This window comes from Anser brachyrhynchus, assembly GCF_964034855.1.
Source record: "Anser brachyrhynchus genome assembly, chromosome: 5".
Taxonomy (NCBI): Eukaryota; Metazoa; Chordata; class Aves; order Anseriformes; family Anatidae; genus Anser; species Anser brachyrhynchus.
The window spans coordinates 4,543,312-4,561,917 of record NC_137699.1 but is presented as its reverse complement, the minus strand read 5'-3'; the positions used below and the strand labels follow the sequence as shown (position 1 = coordinate 4,561,917).

The following is an 18,606-nucleotide window of genomic DNA, read 5'->3' as shown; positions in this document are numbered from 1 at the left end:
CTATAGTTTCCCACATCTACCTTCTGGCCCTTCTTGTAGATGGGCATCACATTTGCTAGCCACCAGTCGACTGGGACCTCCCCTGATAGCCAGGACTGCTGATAAATGATGGAAAGCAGCTTGGCCAGCTCTTCCGCCAGTTCTCTTAGTACCCTTGGGTGGATCCTATCCGGCCCCATTGACTTGCGTACATCCAAGTGCTGTAGCAGGTCGCCAACCATTTCCTCGTGGATTGTGAGGGCCACATCCTGCTCCCCATCCCCTTCCACCAGCTCAGGGTACTGGGTATCCAGAGAACAAAATATATCTAATCTTACTGGAATTAGTAAAGTTTTTTATGTGGTACAAGATGGAGAACCATTACAGAAATGTGACTGCGCATCGTAACTGTGAGATGGGTAGACACCATGTGAAATAATAGAAAATACCAAGTCGTAGGAAAGCCAGAACTACCAGTATGGGGAAGAACTTTATCTCATGTATCCTTTGGACAGTAGGCTCCTTTCCACCCATGTGCAGCCACAGCTCGTCAATGAATCTGACCCATAAACTTTATCAGGAGGCAGATTTCCCAACAGTCAACACTTTGCTCTAATTTGGTGTCACAAAGAACACGAAAAGCTAGTTGAATTTCCAGTTTGCTTTGTCTGTCACTCTGTAGCTGAAAGGTCTTCACAGGGGACAAAACTGAATAGCTGGAAGACTGAATTCTTCTCTCTTTCTACCACCCCTGTCCACTTGACGGCAGGTGCTCAGTTGGAGGTAAAGGAGGGGAGAGACCTCAGGTCTCTTGAGCTTTCTGGGAACATGTGAGTTCCAGTCACCTGTGCCTTAGTTGCCAGGGAAGCAAAATCCAGGCATGCAGTCCATGAAGAAGCAGACCAGGACCTGCCTCCCAGCACATTCCTGCTATTTATTTCTAGGCTATTCTCAGTCCAGATACATAGTTCATGTTGCATCCTGAGAAAATGGGGTTTCGTACTAGGCTACATATTGGGAAATTTGTGTTTGATTGCTAACGTGGAAAATATGGAGAGATTGTTTCTGATTTCAGTAATGGTTTATCAGAATATCATTTACGTGCATTACACAGCTATCAGATACCTCATAAGCATACTTTGTAGTCTCTTCAGATCACCAGTGTGGTGCAGAAGGATAAGAGAGCTAGCCCAAGCCTGCCATTTTTATTCTTTTTTCTTTCTTTCCAGACCAATGCCACAAAGGCATTTTGCATACATGCTGTTGAAATAGGTTTCACAGATAATTCCACAGAATTTGCTTTGGTGTGTCTAAAAGCTTAGTGACTAAAGGCTTTTCTAGCTGTCACTCAACTAACACTGGGACCACGTGTCAGTGGTTTCTTTCATGCATGTAACTGTTCCAAACACAGCTGCCCTCAACGTATCTGTTGGATCATGGCCTTATTATCTGGCCATTTTCTAACTACTGTCAAATTTCGTACTTTCACAGTGGCATTAAGGTTGCTGTTGTCATTTTTTGATGGAATACAGCCCTGTCTTTGGATTTAAAACTGTAGAGAAAAAAAAAAAGTCTACTGCTGCATATAAAATATTGCTTCCTAAATCCAAGTGTAGCCAAGTGGACTGTTCAGATATTTAGAAGGTTCTTAAATTATTTTCACTTTACAAATATGTTTATGTATTCCATTTTGCTAACTTCTTAGGTTAATACAAAATTGCTTTCCTGGCTTGACATTGACATAAATGTTCTTTTTTTTCTTTTTTTTTTCCTTCTTTTTACAGAGGACAGTTAATTTTGTTGCTTGATATTTAGAACAGATACTAGCTTTGAATAGAACATTGTTTCCCAGCCAGATCAGTAGCTACCTCATGTTTTTTTTTTTTCAGTGTTAGCTCAGAACTGGCAACAATACAGCAGTAAAAGAAGTAAAAGTTAGGATGTTCAGAGATTGTTTAGATTTGATCCAATAGCAAACATTGCTAATTTGTTTTTTTATAAGACTTCTCGCTCTCCAGTAACTATTTGTAGATGTCAGCCTCTAACCTTATTTTAATGAGAATGGCAACTCTAAATCCCTTCTGATCTCTTTTATTTCTTACTGGTTCTAAATGAGGATGTTCCTAGTGTGTATTAATCTCACTTGGAGATGTTTAATCAACTGATCTCAAAGAGGCCAAGTCTTCTTATGTTGCCTGCTATCACTTTGGCTCTTCTGCATTGCTAGGGTCAACCTGTGTTAGTATGTCTGCTGTTTGCACTAATTCAAACCAAGAAAGTTCTAAATTCAGACTTTTTCCCACAAGACTAGAGAATTACCTTCATTTCATTTTGTTGAATCCTATCTAAGAGAAGAACAAAAGGAGTAAAATGTCATTTACATATTCATTTAACATAAATGAGACAAATACCTTGATTTCTTTGTTCCCCTCCATTTATTTCTTTCTGAAAATTTTAGCATTTTGCCTTTTTTTTTTTTTCTTCTTCTCTTTTTATCCTTGTTTAAGCTGCCAGGCCAAATGAGGAAACAATTACAGGATGTTGGCTTTAAAAGTGTCTGGCTTTGCCAAATAAGTTTATCTTTTTTTTTTTTTTTTTCATTGTGGCTTAAAACATGCTAAATTCAAAGCCAAGTTACTAACCTAAAACTCATGGCAACATTTTTTTTTTTTTTTTTTTGCATTGAGTTTACAATAAACTTGTATAGTTTTTCCACAATCCCTTTGCCAGTGATTAGTTTGGAAGATAGTATGTTTTGAATTTGCTGAGAGATCTACTGCTCTTAGCTTAGTTTTAGTACTTTTAAAAAGCAATCAATAATGCCCGTTTTGTAATAAGCAAAATTTATGAACTGACAAGCAAAATGTAATTATAGTGGGTATTCCATACAAGAAAAAAGAGGTGATCTTAAAGCCATCTCAGCATTCTGTTTGCACTCATTTTCATTCATATAAATGATTAAGTGGTTATGTGCTGAAACATTTCTCTCTCAAGGCTTAACATGAGTCTGGAAAAGTTGTTGCCAAAGATTTCTATAATGAAGTCAATGACCATTTGCATTAACTTTTCATTGTTACATACAGACTAAAGTTTTCACGGTATTATTTTTATGAGTAAATCCCTAGCTCAGCAGCAACTTTGACACCTTTTATTTTTGATCTCTGGGGGCTGTACTCCAAAGACATGTAAATTCATGACAAAAGTGGAGCCTCTATCATAAACTGCGTGAGTTTTGCAATTAATTAAACTGTTTCCTTCTGCCTTTCCTGTGCTGAGAAATGGCTCCTTCCTGAGTGAACCACTATAAGAACATTCCAAAAATAAGATACAGTGAAGAAGAAAAAGAAAATAAAAGATTTTCCTGGTTTTAAATGATCTTTTCTTATAGGGCCTGATCCAAAACTCAGTGAGGTTTGTGAAAAAACACCCACTGAGTTCAGTAGGCTTTGGAAAAATCTCAAAAATAGAGATGTTAATTTAGTTTCCATTTAGATCCAGGTCAAAGCTACGCTTTGTCTATTCTATTTAGCAATGCATTGAAATAATATGAAGTTAAATAAACATTCTGTCTTTTAATAATCAGAAAATACAGTGAATACCGTGAATTTTAGTACAAATTAAGCAGTTCAGGCAGTCAGGTAAAGCCTATCTAGTTCTGAAATGGACACATTTTGACACAGATCCTAGCTGTTCTTCCTACTTTGCTTTTTGCTTATATATATTTCTGCATCACCAGTTTTGACTGCAGACTCTTACCGAAGGATGTCCTATTCTAGGTATTAAAAGCAAACAAACAAGCAAAACCAAACCTAAACGACCAACAACAAATAAAACCTTGAAGTCTTTGACTTTTAATGTCTTCATGTATTTAAAGAAATTTGTATCTAACCAGTGTTGGTCAAATCATCAGATGGGACCGCCAGCTGTGCCAAATATGTAATGTTAGTCTTTAAACTTGTATGAAGTATTGCTACAGCAGCAACAATTCCATAACTGCAGACACAGAGGACATTACTTGCAGTGCTGACATGTTTATACCTAAGGTTAGAATAAATTAATTTGCCAGGCCTGAGGTTGGAGTAAGTGAAAACCTGCAAGTCTGCAGGATTTACTGGAAAATGTGGATCAACGCTTTTAGAGGATAAAAACCCTCACTATCGCCTTCTTCAGTAATAAACTCAAATTGGGAGATTTGTGCATGATCCATAAAGGTCCACTGACCTTTGTGAGGCAATATATGGGTGAAGAGATAGTTGGCAAAAATCTTTTCTTAGGACTGGGGCCTAAGACTTACTGTTGGGTAGGATGAAAGGAGAAATCTGAGCCTGCTCTCAGATATGTTTCTCCATGCAGCAAAGTAGCACAATGATAGCTATTGTTATGCTAGATGCAAATTCCAGCTACAAACATTACATCAGTTTTCTTACAGGATTAAAAAAAGAAGCCTTCCAGATACCCATATTTCATTTGTGGAAAGTAAAATAATGGTGCTGTTAGCTACTGGGTAGAAGATAATTTATATACTGTGTGTGAAACATTTTTCATTAAATCAGGCCTAGAAGATACTTATGTGGATTTGACTTGTGAGATTAGCAAATAGCCTATATTTTATAGACTTATTTCATATCAGAGAATGTTATCAATGTTTTCATAACTAGTCGGCAACCAAGTGGATTAGCTGAAATTGGTACTAGTCACCAGATCTCATGTTAAGCTTGTTTAGCTTTTTTGTGAATAAAAAGAAAAAAAGGACAGAGCTAAACCCTGACTTCACTCAAGGTTCAACAGGCTTATCTTGAGTTTGGAGGAGAAAGATACAAATCAGGCTTCCGTTTCTTGATGAAATGTTATCGCAAGCTGACCAGTATGCCAGCCTCAGTTCAGTAGAAAAGCTTGCTGATTTAAGCCCTGTACATGTATCCATATATTAACATGGACTGCAAATTTAATTGCCTAAGACTGGGATGATGGTCTGGATATTTGAGCCTTCCTCTCCTTATAGTGGATGTCTGACAAGACGCTCACTTGATCTTCAAAACAGACTGACTGGCAACTCTGCAAACCTTATTTTCTTCTTATTTCACAAAAATGACCAATATTTGGAATCCTCCCTATTTTAAACCCCTGGGAATTATCCATGCACTTACCTGTTTTTAGTCTCTAGGTGCTCCCAGGGATGTGAACCAAACCAAGCACATAGATACTACAGTGAAGCTGCAAAGTTTCTGAAGGAGTCACTGTCTTGCTCACTCTGTTGGTATAGAGGTAATGCAGAAGGACTCACAGAATCATAGAATGGCTCGGGTTGGAAGGGACCGTAAAGATCATCTAGTTCCAAGCCCACTGCCATGGGAAGGGATGCCACCCACTAGATCAGGTTGCACAGGGCCTCATCCAAACTGGTCTTGAATCACACGTGGACTTTAGCACATGGAAGTTATCCTGAGATAGGGTAACTCTTAACTGCAGCCTCTTTTCAGGCTATGGAAACTCTTTGTGTCAGTGCCAGGAGAGTGATAGGAATAATTGTAATGGACAATTAAGAAATGCAAGACAGACCCACAAATAAGTGTTCATGCTAGAAATTGTTTTGTTTGGTAGAAAGGGGAGGGTAATCAGTGTTTCCAATGAACCTATTTTCCACTCTGTAAATCTGAGTTTTGTTCTTTGTGTCTTGCAGCCCATATTTTCTCAGTTAGAAACCTCTGTTTGGTTCTGTATTACTGAGCTTTGTAACATGACTGCAAATAGAAGACACTTAACTGAGACAGAGGAAACGGTATACCATTGAAACCTTTTCTTAAGAAAAAAAGGGACAATTTTCAACATTTAGGTGATTAGAACCTGTCATTTCATGTTGTTGTTTTCAGGCTGACACAGATGACAGGACAAAGGAGCATACATGGAAATAAAATGAAAATTCAGAACAGATGTCAGGACACATTTTTCATGCTGAATGTGCAGAGTGGCCAACCAGGTAAGGCAAAAGCATTTTCCCATTTAGGAAATAATTAGATGGACCATCATGGACAAAATGGCTTTATCAATTTCCTTTATCTTTAATTTTCTTACATTCATATTATACTCAAGTTGCTGTTCACTTTTATCTGACTGGAAGCTTCATCGTCATCTGGACGTGAACCTAGTTCTTATAGAAATGAATTAACTATTAACTGCCAAGTGAACTAGATATTCTGTCAATATTATATCATGCTGTTACGTTCAAGGTCTAGCAGTGCATCCATTTTGAAGTTCAGAGTGTGTCTGAAAGTTTTTATCACAGTTACAAAATGGAGTATAGGACAAAATTAGAGTGACAGAAGACATGCTGTTTTTATTATCTTGACAAGTCTAATTATTTTTAAGTGATAAAAATGTTACACAAGAATGAATTTAGGAGATAATTTAGGAAAAAAAAAAGCACCAAAAACCACACAAATGAAATGGAGAAAATCAAAACCAAAACAACAATAAAAAGGTGAATGCGATTCTGGGATCTTTGCTTTAGCTGAGGCTTTAGTCCCAAATCTGGTATAGACTTCCTATGTAATCTTGCTGCCAGTCTTCTACAATGCCGTGCCTTATCTTTCATGTTCAGAAATAGAATAATTTTATTTTCTCAGGTGAATGCGACTGTGAAACTGTAATTATTTGGGGCACTAACATTTCAAATGTGCATGTGTGTATAAATATAATACTACCTTATATAAGGGGTGTGTGTGTGTATGCATGTGAAAGATAGAAGTTTGGTATAAGTATATATGTGAGCCCTTCTTCTGAATATCAGCTTTTTTGATATGCCTTTTTTATGGGTGGAAGACTTAATGGTGTCCTTGTGGTGGCTGAGGTCATTAAAAATGTCCTCAATAACATTAACAATGACCACTACTGTATGACCATAGAATGAAAGGGCTACTGCTTTGTTCCTAAATCATAAATGTCTAGTATTAAATCGGAAGAAGAATAAAATTGTGCAAATACAATTACTGAGTCCTGGTTTCCTCTCACATCAAATTTACATGGAATCCATCACAATTCTTCCTAATATATTACAGTTAAGGATAAATTCTGTATGCTGTATTGTTATGTGGCAGAAGAAATGTGAATGGAAAGCCAAATTCTTCAGTGCACAATGGATGTTTCACCAACAGTTTAACTGGGCTCTGCAGCCAGTTTTGCAGGGGGAATGTATTGCTCCATTTTCCCCTCCCTTCATGCATATGTAACAGGAAAAAGAAATGACTAGTACCAAGTATTTACACCACACGTATACATACAGTCTTAAAAATTACATTGCATTGCTTTGAAATTCCTTAGAGAATTTCATGCTGCTGTAGGGAGAGAAAAACCTATCATTTTTTTCATGTCTGCACTACTGAAAATGCCCATTTCCTGCTCTGTCCTGCTCAAGACTTTCTACCCTGTGCTGTCATACTCAAGGCTATTCTTCACCTGCCTTTCACAGTTTTGAGATCATTAGTAATAACAGATTTGAAATAAGATTCAGCATTCCAGGTATTTGGATTTGAATACCAATAGCATGAGTTTAGAATTACACATTTTTACTTAAATGATTTATTTGCATTCCTTTCCAGATGCTTTCTTCATTCTTCAATATTTAATTGACTTTTAATCATGTTTTGAAAGCTGTTTTTGTAACCATGAGGCTATGAACTTTATGTTCTTCTTAAAAAAAAAAAAAAGAAAAGAATTCATATGAAACGATATGATAAAGAAATTACATTTTTAAAGGAAAGAATTAGGAGGATTCATCTAAATTGACTAATAAAATAGTCTAATTGGGCTTTACAGTGGAGACAGAAGCATCTCCAGCAAGTGCTACATTCCACAGCAATGTGGACTGAATAGACCATTAGCAGGATCTAAGCAGTTTATTTAGTTTTGGACATCTACAGTTAGGTCACAGTATGTCTCAGAAGTAGTGAAGATTTATATAAAATTGAGATCTGGCAGTGTTGTTTACTAAAATGAATTGTAAACTGTATTTGCATGTGGTGTTTTCAATTTACAGCTTATATTCTCTGGGCTAGAAATTCTCATTATTTTAACTTTTTCTGATTCAGTTTGGGAAAAGGCATTATTCTTATGCTAAAATAGTATGTGTAGCTTTCCCATTGTCCTTACTATGAATGCATGGTACTACAGTAAAATGCAAAAAGGTTCTGTTTAGTTGTGTTTAGCTCAATTTAGCAAAAAAGTTTCTGGTTTTGACATGCATATTTGTCAAAATCTCGACCAGACAAGAGTCTGCAAATGTCATAGAACAGCTGTAATACTAATATGTTTTTTTTGTATTCTTAATGCAGTAATATATCATATGAAGTATACAACAGTTACCAAGATCTTGTAAAATCAAATAACAAAAAAACTATCAAATCAAGTACCAAGAATTTAGCTTAGTAGTATAATTTAATTTGCAGTCAGTAAGCAGGGAAGCCATTTCAAAACAATGTTTCTGTAATATTAGGGAAGACAAAATATCCCCTTAATATTCCTGTGGTTAACTTTAAGATACAAAGTCTGCGGACTTGTGTAGCTAAGGTTAATTTCCTGGATATCTATTTGTAGGCACAGGGGTATTAATTTGGCAATAATCCATACTGTAGAAGAAAACCTACTGTGGAGGAGAAGGGGCTTGGTGAGGAGGAAAAATTGCATTACATTCAGCATGCAATTGCAAGGCCAATTGTTGAATATTTAAGACTATTTAATTGACTATTTAGAGACTATTTAGAAGACTGACTAGAAAATGAGAGCCACATGAAAATCCATGTCCTGTCACAGATAATTTCTTGGATTCGCAGGGAGTCTAGCATTTCTACACATCACTTTTTCTGCCTCCAAGGGAATGGTAAAGTTAAATTTGTAAATGTATTTTCAAATTCTCAGAGGAAAGGTGCTATGTGTGTGCAGAGTATTATTAGTAATAAGATCACTATGTTGTGTCAATTGGCATAGTTGCATCCTGGAAAATAGTTCTCATATCATTATTAGCCATGACGATTCCAAGAGGAAATGTTTAGTACAATACTACAAAATGGAGTTCTTTAGAGCATATTTTCTTTATTTTTATGGGCCACTGAAAGTAATAACTGACCCTTTTAAAATGTAAGGCATTATTTCCTTTTCAGTTTCCAGTGCTGAAAACACTGAATGCAAAAAAGTGATTGTGTGTATCATTCCTCTTTTCTTCCACATAATTTGTTAATGTATACAGCAGTGGAGAATTTTAAGAGATTCCTTTCATGCGACGTAAGAACAAATTATCTTCATTCAGTCCAATTTATACATGAGAAGAACTGACTCAAAACAGTCCTGTGATCAATGCTGCTATGACTACCTTAAATACATTCACTGAATATTATCTCTACAGAAAATAGCCATGTAGGATTAATTGTTATATGAGTTGTTTCTTTTTTAATTGATTTTTAAAGGTTAAAATTTTAAAATGATACTGTCATTTAAATGTAGTGTGAAGGTTTAAGTGCAAATCACTCTAAGGTAACTTTTTTTTTTTTTTTTTAAGAGCGGACTAATGCAGTATTATGTTTTATAGAGCAATAAAATTATGTACTAAAATTATGCTCATAAATGTAAGCAAATGTAAACCAAGCTATTAGTTATGTTTTCTCAGATAAAAGTGATTAGCATAGCTATCAAACTCTTCTCCCATTTGAATAACAGAATTATGTCTGAAATCTAAAGCTTGTTTGCAAAAGCTGAGTCTTAAAAAGAAATGTAAATCCAGCTATCAATGTTGTATTTGAAAGTGAATGCAGTGGCCTGCCTATCATTCTGCTAACAACTAAGAGCAGAGGAACATGACCCAAATTGTAGCTAAACATATCAATATGAAATGTGCCTCAAACACTATTTTAGAAATCATTCTTAGCATTTTATCATGATCTCCTTACTGCTGATCAGACTTACTTAAAAACTATTGTGGTTTGTTTAAACATAAGAATGATGAAAAAGTCGTTTAGCAACAGTCGCTGAGAGACAAAGTTTCATGTATAATTCATGAAGTATGTGGTCATCTACTAGCAAGTTAATTTCCATCTGACAGCTATACTTCTAGTAGTGTCCTCTCAGGAAGGCAATGGTATGTAATTAAAATCGGAACAGAAGAAATTAATACTGATTACTTCATAAAGAATGTCAAAGCTTGAATACTGTTTACCTGTCTTTATAGGATTGAAACAGGTATTTTGACAACTTGTATATGGATGAATCTATTTTCTTGACCCTGTATTCAATTGTTTTCTTACTGCCTAGGAACTGTGGTTAAAATTGCTCCTGGAAAATCCCGTTGTTAAAAATAACAACAACAAAACACACACACACACACACACACACACCAAACAAACAAATAAAAACAAATGAAAACACCAAGCCCCTACATCAAACCTGCAAGGAACAAATAAAAACTGTCAGTACTAGTAGGTGGCTTTCATGTAATGCTAATATTGATTGGTCAAAGGAAACATTTAGTATTTTAGATGCAAACCACTTCTCAGACAAGTGCAGCATTCTCTTTGCATTCTTCCTGCCTCCCTCCCTTACCCCGTTAAATTCAGTTAATCAGTCATTTGACACATTTAATGGGTGTTTGCCACACTGAGAGACTATGGATGACCAACTCTGGTATCATAAAGGATTTCTTCTTATTCTTTGCAATGAAATTATTACAATAAGAAATAAATAAAATATTATCAGGGTTTACAAGCAGTCATGGAATGAAGAACACTGCAGGGAAGGTTTACACATGATCTTACAGAACAGGATGTTTTTAATGTTTCTAGCAATGTTTTGCATTTACATGCAATGAGAGGTTTAGCCTGTGCTGGCAACTTCCAGAGAAAGTCTTAAGAAGATGGTAGCATATGCTAAAGTTTGTCACTGCCTTCCATCTCCCCTCCCTATGCTACTTAGCAGAGTTGCACTACCATATCCTAAAACTATATCTTTTTAGGCAAGGGCTTTTGTGTGTTTTTGCAATACTTGATGGAAAGTTAGACTTCTGTTTTGATACAAGGACATTTTCTATATAATGGCACAACATCAGTTATCTGTCACATGTATTTCAATTTATTCCATCCGTCCATGTTCTCTTTTTGGAGAGACTGAAGATGCAACGTATACAAAATGTGCAATAACAGGTTCTTGTACAGCGTAACAATAGTGACAGTATTCAGTAATGCAGGTCAAGACAATTTACGGAGAAATTAAATTTATTTAATTTGAAGAATCTGAAAAGATGATTCATATTAAACCTAGAAGAATTCAGACAATAAATGTACACACAACACAGGTGGTGTATATGATGTTATAACATTGCATTGCTCAGGTAAATTGATGTGTATGAGTATTTCATAAAGGTAAGACTGCTAAGTCAAACAGAGATTTACAAATATTGAGCCTCAGGTAATGCGAAGGAAGATTTGTCTAGTACAGTGGCATTTATTAGTAGTTAAAGCAGTTAGTACTGTCCATTCACAGTCTCTGTGGTTCTTAGTAATGAATGAACAAAGCTCTTCTTCCACACTTCCTACGGTCACGTTTTAGAAACATTTCCATGTCAAAAGACTGTACATAGAAAAATACCCATAGAACAATCACCTTATCCTCTTTTCCTCTCATTTCTGAGATGGTCTATAGGATAACACTTGACTTTTCATTTTACCTCAGTAATACGTATTTTGGCTCATAGCTCTGTTCTTATGTCATGCTTTTCTTACCTGAATTTACTACATGAATGACATTTTGCTCTGGCTATAATCACGAACTAATGATTACAGATACCATTTTGGGTATTGGGCAGCCGTAGTTAAAAGAAAAGAATCAGAAAATTTCAGTTGGAAGGGCTCTATTGAGATCATCTAGTCCACACCCTGTCTCTCCCTTTCCTCTCAAAGCAGGGCCAGCTTTGAAATTACATCAAGTGGTGCTGCAGCTCTCATCCAGCCAAGTTTTGAGGGAAGAGTTCTGAGGAAACTGATAGTAAAAATTACTTACCATTTTTTTGTTTGTTTTTATGCCTACCACTAATTGTCTAAAATTAGCTGATGGTAGAGTACTGGATTAGATAGCTCAAACAATTCCTTCAGTTTGGAGGCTTTTAAGAGGAAAATGCAGTATCAGTGCTGGGATGTGTTGAATACTATTTTGCATGATGTTCTTGCCTTTTCACTATACTTTCAATGAGAATTTGTTTTCTGATTTCAAAGGACAGGCTGGTTATGGGGCTGGGAAGAACTGAGTTCTGAAAAATGTGGGGAAAGGTACAAAAAGAGTAATTAGAGCTGGCCAGAAGTGGCATAAAGTAAACCGTAAACTAAAGTGACAGAGAATGTACAGATACAGGGAAAATTTCCGGGTTTAATGACAGTAAAAAATGAATGAAGACTGCTTAAGGGTGAGAACATCAACAGTGAGATTAATGGTGAGCAGTGGCAGCAGCTGTCACGTCAATACAGTATTAAGTTTGTAAATGTTTTAAGCATAAAAATTCTATAAGGAGAAACATTCCATGTGGTTAAATTGAGGTTTATACTATCTGCAATTTTGTAAGACCCACTGGACAACAATTATATCAAGTAAATATTTTCAGATGGTCAAAATATAAGACATGATGTTACATGTGCTGAAAAAATCTGTCATGCTGCAGTGTTTAACACAAGCTGAAAGAACAGTATAAACTGCCAGTAAATATAAATGAAATGAAAACAAACACTGCAGTGCATGACTTCCTGTGGGATTTGATATTAATCCCCACTTATGAGGAATAGTCTGTACAACATATTTTCCCTAGGGGACTTGTGAGTTATCCAGCTAATCCTTTTTCAAGGCATATGATTTGTATCCGGCAAGAAATCACACAGAATTTTTTCAACCAGCTCCAAATATATAGTATTGATAATGAAGTCTATGTAGATGGATTTGTGTGAAAAAAAAAAAACCAACAGCAATACACACCTTGGAAAACAAGCTTAATGTGTGTGTTTCATTATGCTTTGGTCTGCACTATAACTTTCAGATAAAGGTGCAGTTTTAAACATCTGATTTTTTTCTTTTAAGTTCTCTTTGGATTCAGTTCCTCTCCTTTGTGTTTTCAATCATTTTCCTGTTACTACATGTGTTTTTATTGGATGTAAATAACAGATTAATTGTTCTAATTGTTTTTAGTCTTTTTGTATCCTAGCGATGGATGTTCTCTCTGTGATGGTTTTGAAGTCTCTTGTGCTTAACAGCATAACTTTTTTCAGATTCAGATTCTTCTGTCTGATATGTTCTCAATTCACATCCTAGTAACAGCATCTGTACCCTCCCCATCTTGTGGAAGGTAAAAGAAGAAAACCTCTCCCTTTGTTTCGATCATAGGTAGAAGGTTGTTTGCAGTATGTCATATCAGAGGATCCTTAAAGACACGCTGGGTTAGCACCTTCACAATCTTTTTTAAAGTCTAGCCACTCTGTTAGATCAAGACTAGATACTTTAAAAGTTATATGTTCCTTTTCCATTTAAATAGAATGTTATTGAATTGCAACTAAAACTAACTTAATTCTGTTAGTATGAATACTAAAACTGTTAGATGGACATTTATTATTTCTGTCTGAAATTTCTGAAAATTATTTCTGTCCCCAGAGAGAAAAAATGTGGAGAAGGCCACTGTTCTAAGGGCTTGCTGCCAAAAAGTAGATCAGAATTGTTTGGATGAAGTATTAGCTGGGGTTCACTGCTTTCACAAAGTCTGAGGTGGGAGAATGGCCTGTGTTACCTATTAGATCATTTCCTAAGCTAAGCCTGGATGTATAGGCATTGTACATTTTTAGTTTGTGCAGAATACCTCATTTACTTCTTATGTTTGGAGACTGAAATACAAAAATGCCTAATGTTGAACAGTTGTTACTCCCAGTAGTAACATGTATGTGGTACAATGGTAGCAAATATTCCAAAGACTAAATCTTGGCCTGAGATTACTTGTATGCTAAGTACAGTAATTACATTGTTCAGATGTTTATTCTAAGAGTTCAAGTTTGATATATTGCTGCTCATTTAAATAGGCATCACAAGGTGGAAAGGATCTAGGGATATTTAAAGTTTTTCCAAAATGATCTTTCTTTAAGCGTGTTTTCCTATGCAACTGGTGTCTCTTTAGTTCCAGTGAGATGAGAACACTTAGAATAAAATCTTTCTTTGCTGATGAAACATAGGCTGAGTTTGTCTTTTTTTTTTGAAAAAATCAGATTACCATTTTTTTCTTTATTGAATGGTTTTGACACAGTAAGCATAGATACATAGTGCTGAACAACTTCAGAAAGGATGAGCACCTTGCTCTCAGATGAATACAAAGGCACTTGTGATCTTTTGTGAATCACTTGGGAATGTAGAGATTTTAACTCTTATAGTTGTTTGTTGCAGTTATTGGTTGCTTAGAGTAATATTCTTGGCTTTTAAAAAAACTTTTTTTGTGTTTGAGTGAGTTGAACTTTGTATCGAGTTTCCATGTGTATGTGAAGGGATGACACTGGGTCTTGTATCTTTGACTTACTGTGTAAGGGTATAGCTTCTTTATTTGGTTTCTGCAGTGCTGGAAAGAGAATTTTTTTACCTTGTAGCCTATGATTTTCTTATATTTGTTGTGGTTCATGTTTTGTTCTTTGTATATGTTCTACCAGTGGCAGAGTTTCAGATCCTCAAACCAGTGGCTTCCCAAGTTAATTCTGAGAAGATTCAAGAGAAGCTATAGATTTCATAAACCTCAGTTTCTAGTTCTGTTCATAAGACTTTCAACTGTAATAGCTTTGGCTGTCCCAGTTTTGGGACTCTTAGCTTGATATTTGCTGAGTCAAGAGAAGTACTATCTGCTTGGTCCTTTCTGCTGTTGCATACAATAGTCAGTTCTTCATAGTAATGTCAGTTACTTATTGTCCATGTTTTCCAAAATGGACTTGAAACAACACAGAGATGATCCTGACTTCCTATTGTTAAATAGCTCAAGTTTCTACTGGGAGCAAAATCCACTTATATTACTTATCGGGCTTCTATTAACTTGGGTAGACCATCAGCTCAATGTCAGGCCTGTAAGATGTTCCAAGCCTTTAGCAGTTCTGTAAACTTAAGATTCATATTTGGCTCAGGAAGTCCATAAATTTAATAAAAAACAGGAAAGAATGTATATGTCTACCAGTCAGGTTACTATTAGTTGATGGGTTTATTCCCTGACTGCTGGAAATGGAGTGTCATGAAATGCTCTTTGTCTTGGTCCAGGCACTTACCTTTTATATTAGACTTCGTTGTAGAAACATCTCACTTTCTATAAGTCATCTTTTACATGTTCTGGTGAAGAAGGACAAGACAAGGAAGTAAAAAGAAGGGCATTTGCTATCAATTTTGCATAGTAAACTGCTTCTTGGAGGATTCCAACCTGGAAATTCTGTTGCAGGTAATGAGTTAATCAGTGGCATCTGCAATGTTACTTGCTTTTCCAAGTACATACAGTACTTAGCTAAGAAATGTTTCTTATATACCATGCACTGTAGTCTCAGTCCCAGATACTTTTAAAACACTTAATTCTTCTGATGATTTAACAACCTATACAACAGTCAGAATGTCCAGAAGGAGAATCCATTTGTTCTCCATGCACCATCTCTCTAACAAAATAGAAACCAGTGGATGGAAACTCTGAGAACATGAAATTCTTGCTAATATGAAGTTGGATTCATACTGATGGTTAACTTGCTGAACACCAGGAACATAAGAAGTGCCAAGACTGTTTCCTCTCTTTTACCATATAGGCTATCTCTTTTACTCTTTTACCATATACTCTATCAAAAAAATGAAGGAGCACCTTGTCAATGCTTAAACTTTTCTGTTATCAATAGATAATCTTATATGATCCTAAGGACTTTTTGTGCTCAAAGGTACGGATGCCAAACACAAGCTGAAAAAGAGAATGGCCTCTCTGGTATGCTGCCCATCATACACAAATTAAATTACTTAGAAATAAGCATAAAATTTGTAGTGTCAATTGTTTTGACATTGATTTGACTGCAAATGGACAAGCTCACTCTTATGTAACTGTAAGTTTCAGGAGCCTGAGCTGTACTTAAAAATGAACTCAATGTACAGTTCCCTAAGGCACAGCTATTGTCATAATCTTTCCCTACTTCATCAGTAGAAACTTGAGGTAAGTAAAGTGTTTATTGTGTGTAAGCCACATAATAAGCACTCACATGTATGGGAGCTACCTAATAGACCCAAATTTAAGAAGCCATATGGGTAATGGACTGTAAAGCAGAAAGCACTGTACCTCTGCCTAGTCCCAGTGTGTATTTAAATTCTAAAGCTGCAGAGTTGTCTGTTGGCACAGCTTTGTCAAAGTAATGCTGACCACTCTAGTGGAATCCTAACAAATTGAAATCATCTGGATGCACTGACAGAAGCCAAAAGCTGACTTTATATGGCTTTTTCCAACTGAGCAACCAGACCACAACACTGGACCATGTGGGTGGCCTCACCCACTTGCATATATGACACTTCTGGAAGTGAAATGGCTATGAAATCACTAACTGATTTACCCTCTGTATAAAACAGCTAGTTTGTCTTAGTGACTTAAAAGGCTCTGATGAGCCATCTTTATGGCTAAGATTCTCAAAATCAAGATGAGGAAAATTTGACAATTGTACAATTACCTGCTTCATGTACAAAGCTTAAGCACTGAAAAACTTAGCTTACAAAACAGTTGGATACAGTCTGTGTATAGAGATGTTGTTGTGTTTACTTCTTAAAGACTAACTAGCATAATTGAATTGTGTTTTCCAGAAAAGCAATATCTACTTGTATTCTGTGTAAAAGTTACTTGAGGAATTAGGGTATAATCAATTGGATGAGCCTAGTAAAATTAACTTCATAGATTTTCAGGCTGTGTAATGATATCTGTCACAAAGAGAGGACTAAAGACAAATACCTCACTTACCAGTAGTATAAATACAGGACCTTTAAATTTATGTTAAGACCACTGGAAATGGAATTTGTCCCATTGCCTTAGCTTATTGCTTAAAATCTAAAGAAGAAATTACTTAAAGAATACCTGACAGCTGAGTGAGCATGATTCTGTAGTTGACTGAAAGGTACACAAAATGGTCTCAGAATTCATTGGGAAGTTGATCTTGCCTGTTCCCAGAGCTCTGATAGTATGGATAAAATGGAAACTAGATCTTGCCAAACAAAAGCCTGTGGTGCCTGAACACCTTCTAATGAGAAGGAATGAAATCCCGGTTTCTCTGAATTCAGTAACAAAACTCCCATTGAGTTAAACAGGGAATGGGTAGGGGGTGAAGGCGATGGGAGGGTGGTGACAAAGTTTCACCTAGAGTATTTAGCACATGCTTTGAAGAATATATGAGTAAGAGCAGCAATTCATCCTGAGTGCTTTTAAAAGGTAACTGTTATGAGGGGGGGAAAAATGTTGGTGTTGCAAGTAGTGGATAAAACTGAAAAGAGATTCCTTCTTCCTGAGAAATTCTAACTAGCTTTATATTATAATAACATGGAAGGACTCCAGTGGGGTACACGAATCTTGAAAGCACTGAGCATTCAGTAGTATAAAGTGAAATCTTGTTTTTTGTTCTTCATAGGCCCCTCATGTTATAAATTGCCAAATCTGTGTGGTATCATTTCTGTTCATCTGTTGACGATGCATTTTTGGATGCTTGCATTCATGGTTTGAGCTTCTTTCTAATACCTTTTCTACATTATTTGTCCTTTGAAAGTTGATGTTGTCATGCACTTGTCCTGCTTCTGTTGGTATTTATTATATATATGTGTAACAAGAAGTTGAAGGATAGCAAGTGCACCCAGTAACAGCAAAAAGAGGAGGGAAAATGGAGGGTAAAAAGAACTTTTCCACCCTAACAGGAGAATTAAATCACGACTGCCTCAAAAGAGAATTGTTTCTTTCAGTAACAGTCTAAACTCTGGATTATAGCGCAGCCAAGACATATCCCCAGAAACACAGTGAATGAGCATTGAACAGTGTTATATTTCTTTTATGAAAAACATTCTTCAAAACGTGTGCATAAACAAGAAGCACACATGTTCAACTAAACTATTTTTTGGCTGTCCTGAGGTGTTTATTAACTCATTTGGATTTTTGTATGCATATAACCCTTTAATTTCCGTACTTGAACTGTAGGCAGGTTTTGATTTTTCTTTCTCAATCATCTGTGCCTCATGGATTTTCAGAATTAGCCTATACAATAGTTATGGTTCAGTGGTTGCCATTATGATCTGAATGTGTGACAACTATTCTTGCAATATTCTGATAACTTTGTTAAAAGCTGAATTTTAACAAGATACTCTACATTCATCTGTATGTTAAATCTTGATTAGTATTAGCAATGATAAACTTGTTACATTGTCAGGACTGAGATTATGACTACAATTAACTTTGCAGCCCTTTACACGCTTAAAACCAGCATTAAATTTCCTTGTTTCCTATTGAAAAAATGGGTACAGTTTTGAGTGATTTTTGTGAAAAGATCATTTCTACATATGAACAAACCAAGCATCTCTTATTAACTATTGTCACCTGAAGAAGATAAT

The 18,606-nt window shown here is 35.9% G+C and overlaps 1 protein-coding gene and 1 long non-coding RNA gene across 5 annotated transcripts in view; one reads left to right on the top strand and one right to left on the bottom strand.

Annotated features, from left to right (window-relative positions):
• Nucleotides 1-18,606, top strand: part of SOX6 (SRY-box transcription factor 6) — a 484,589-nt gene that overhangs the window by 439,824 nt on the left and 26,159 nt on the right. The window contains exons 15-16 of one of the 3 annotated variants that reach the window (XR_013952302.1): nucleotides 5,660-5,758; nucleotides 5,850-5,956. The exons of 1 other annotated variant lie outside the window; for it this stretch is intronic. The gene's annotated coding sequence lies outside the window, so the exon portion shown is untranslated. The remainder of the gene's footprint in view (nucleotides 1-5,659; nucleotides 5,759-5,849; nucleotides 5,957-18,606) is intronic. One more of the 3 variants, XR_013952301.1, reaches the window with a different exon arrangement.
• Nucleotides 6,796-18,606, bottom strand: part of LOC308196644 — a 79,170-nt gene continuing 67,359 nt past the window's right edge. For both annotated transcript variants that reach the window (XR_013952319.1, XR_013952320.1), the window contains one exon: nucleotides 6,796-15,339. This is a non-coding gene — a long non-coding RNA (uncharacterized lncRNA). The remainder of the gene's footprint in view (nucleotides 15,340-18,606) is intronic.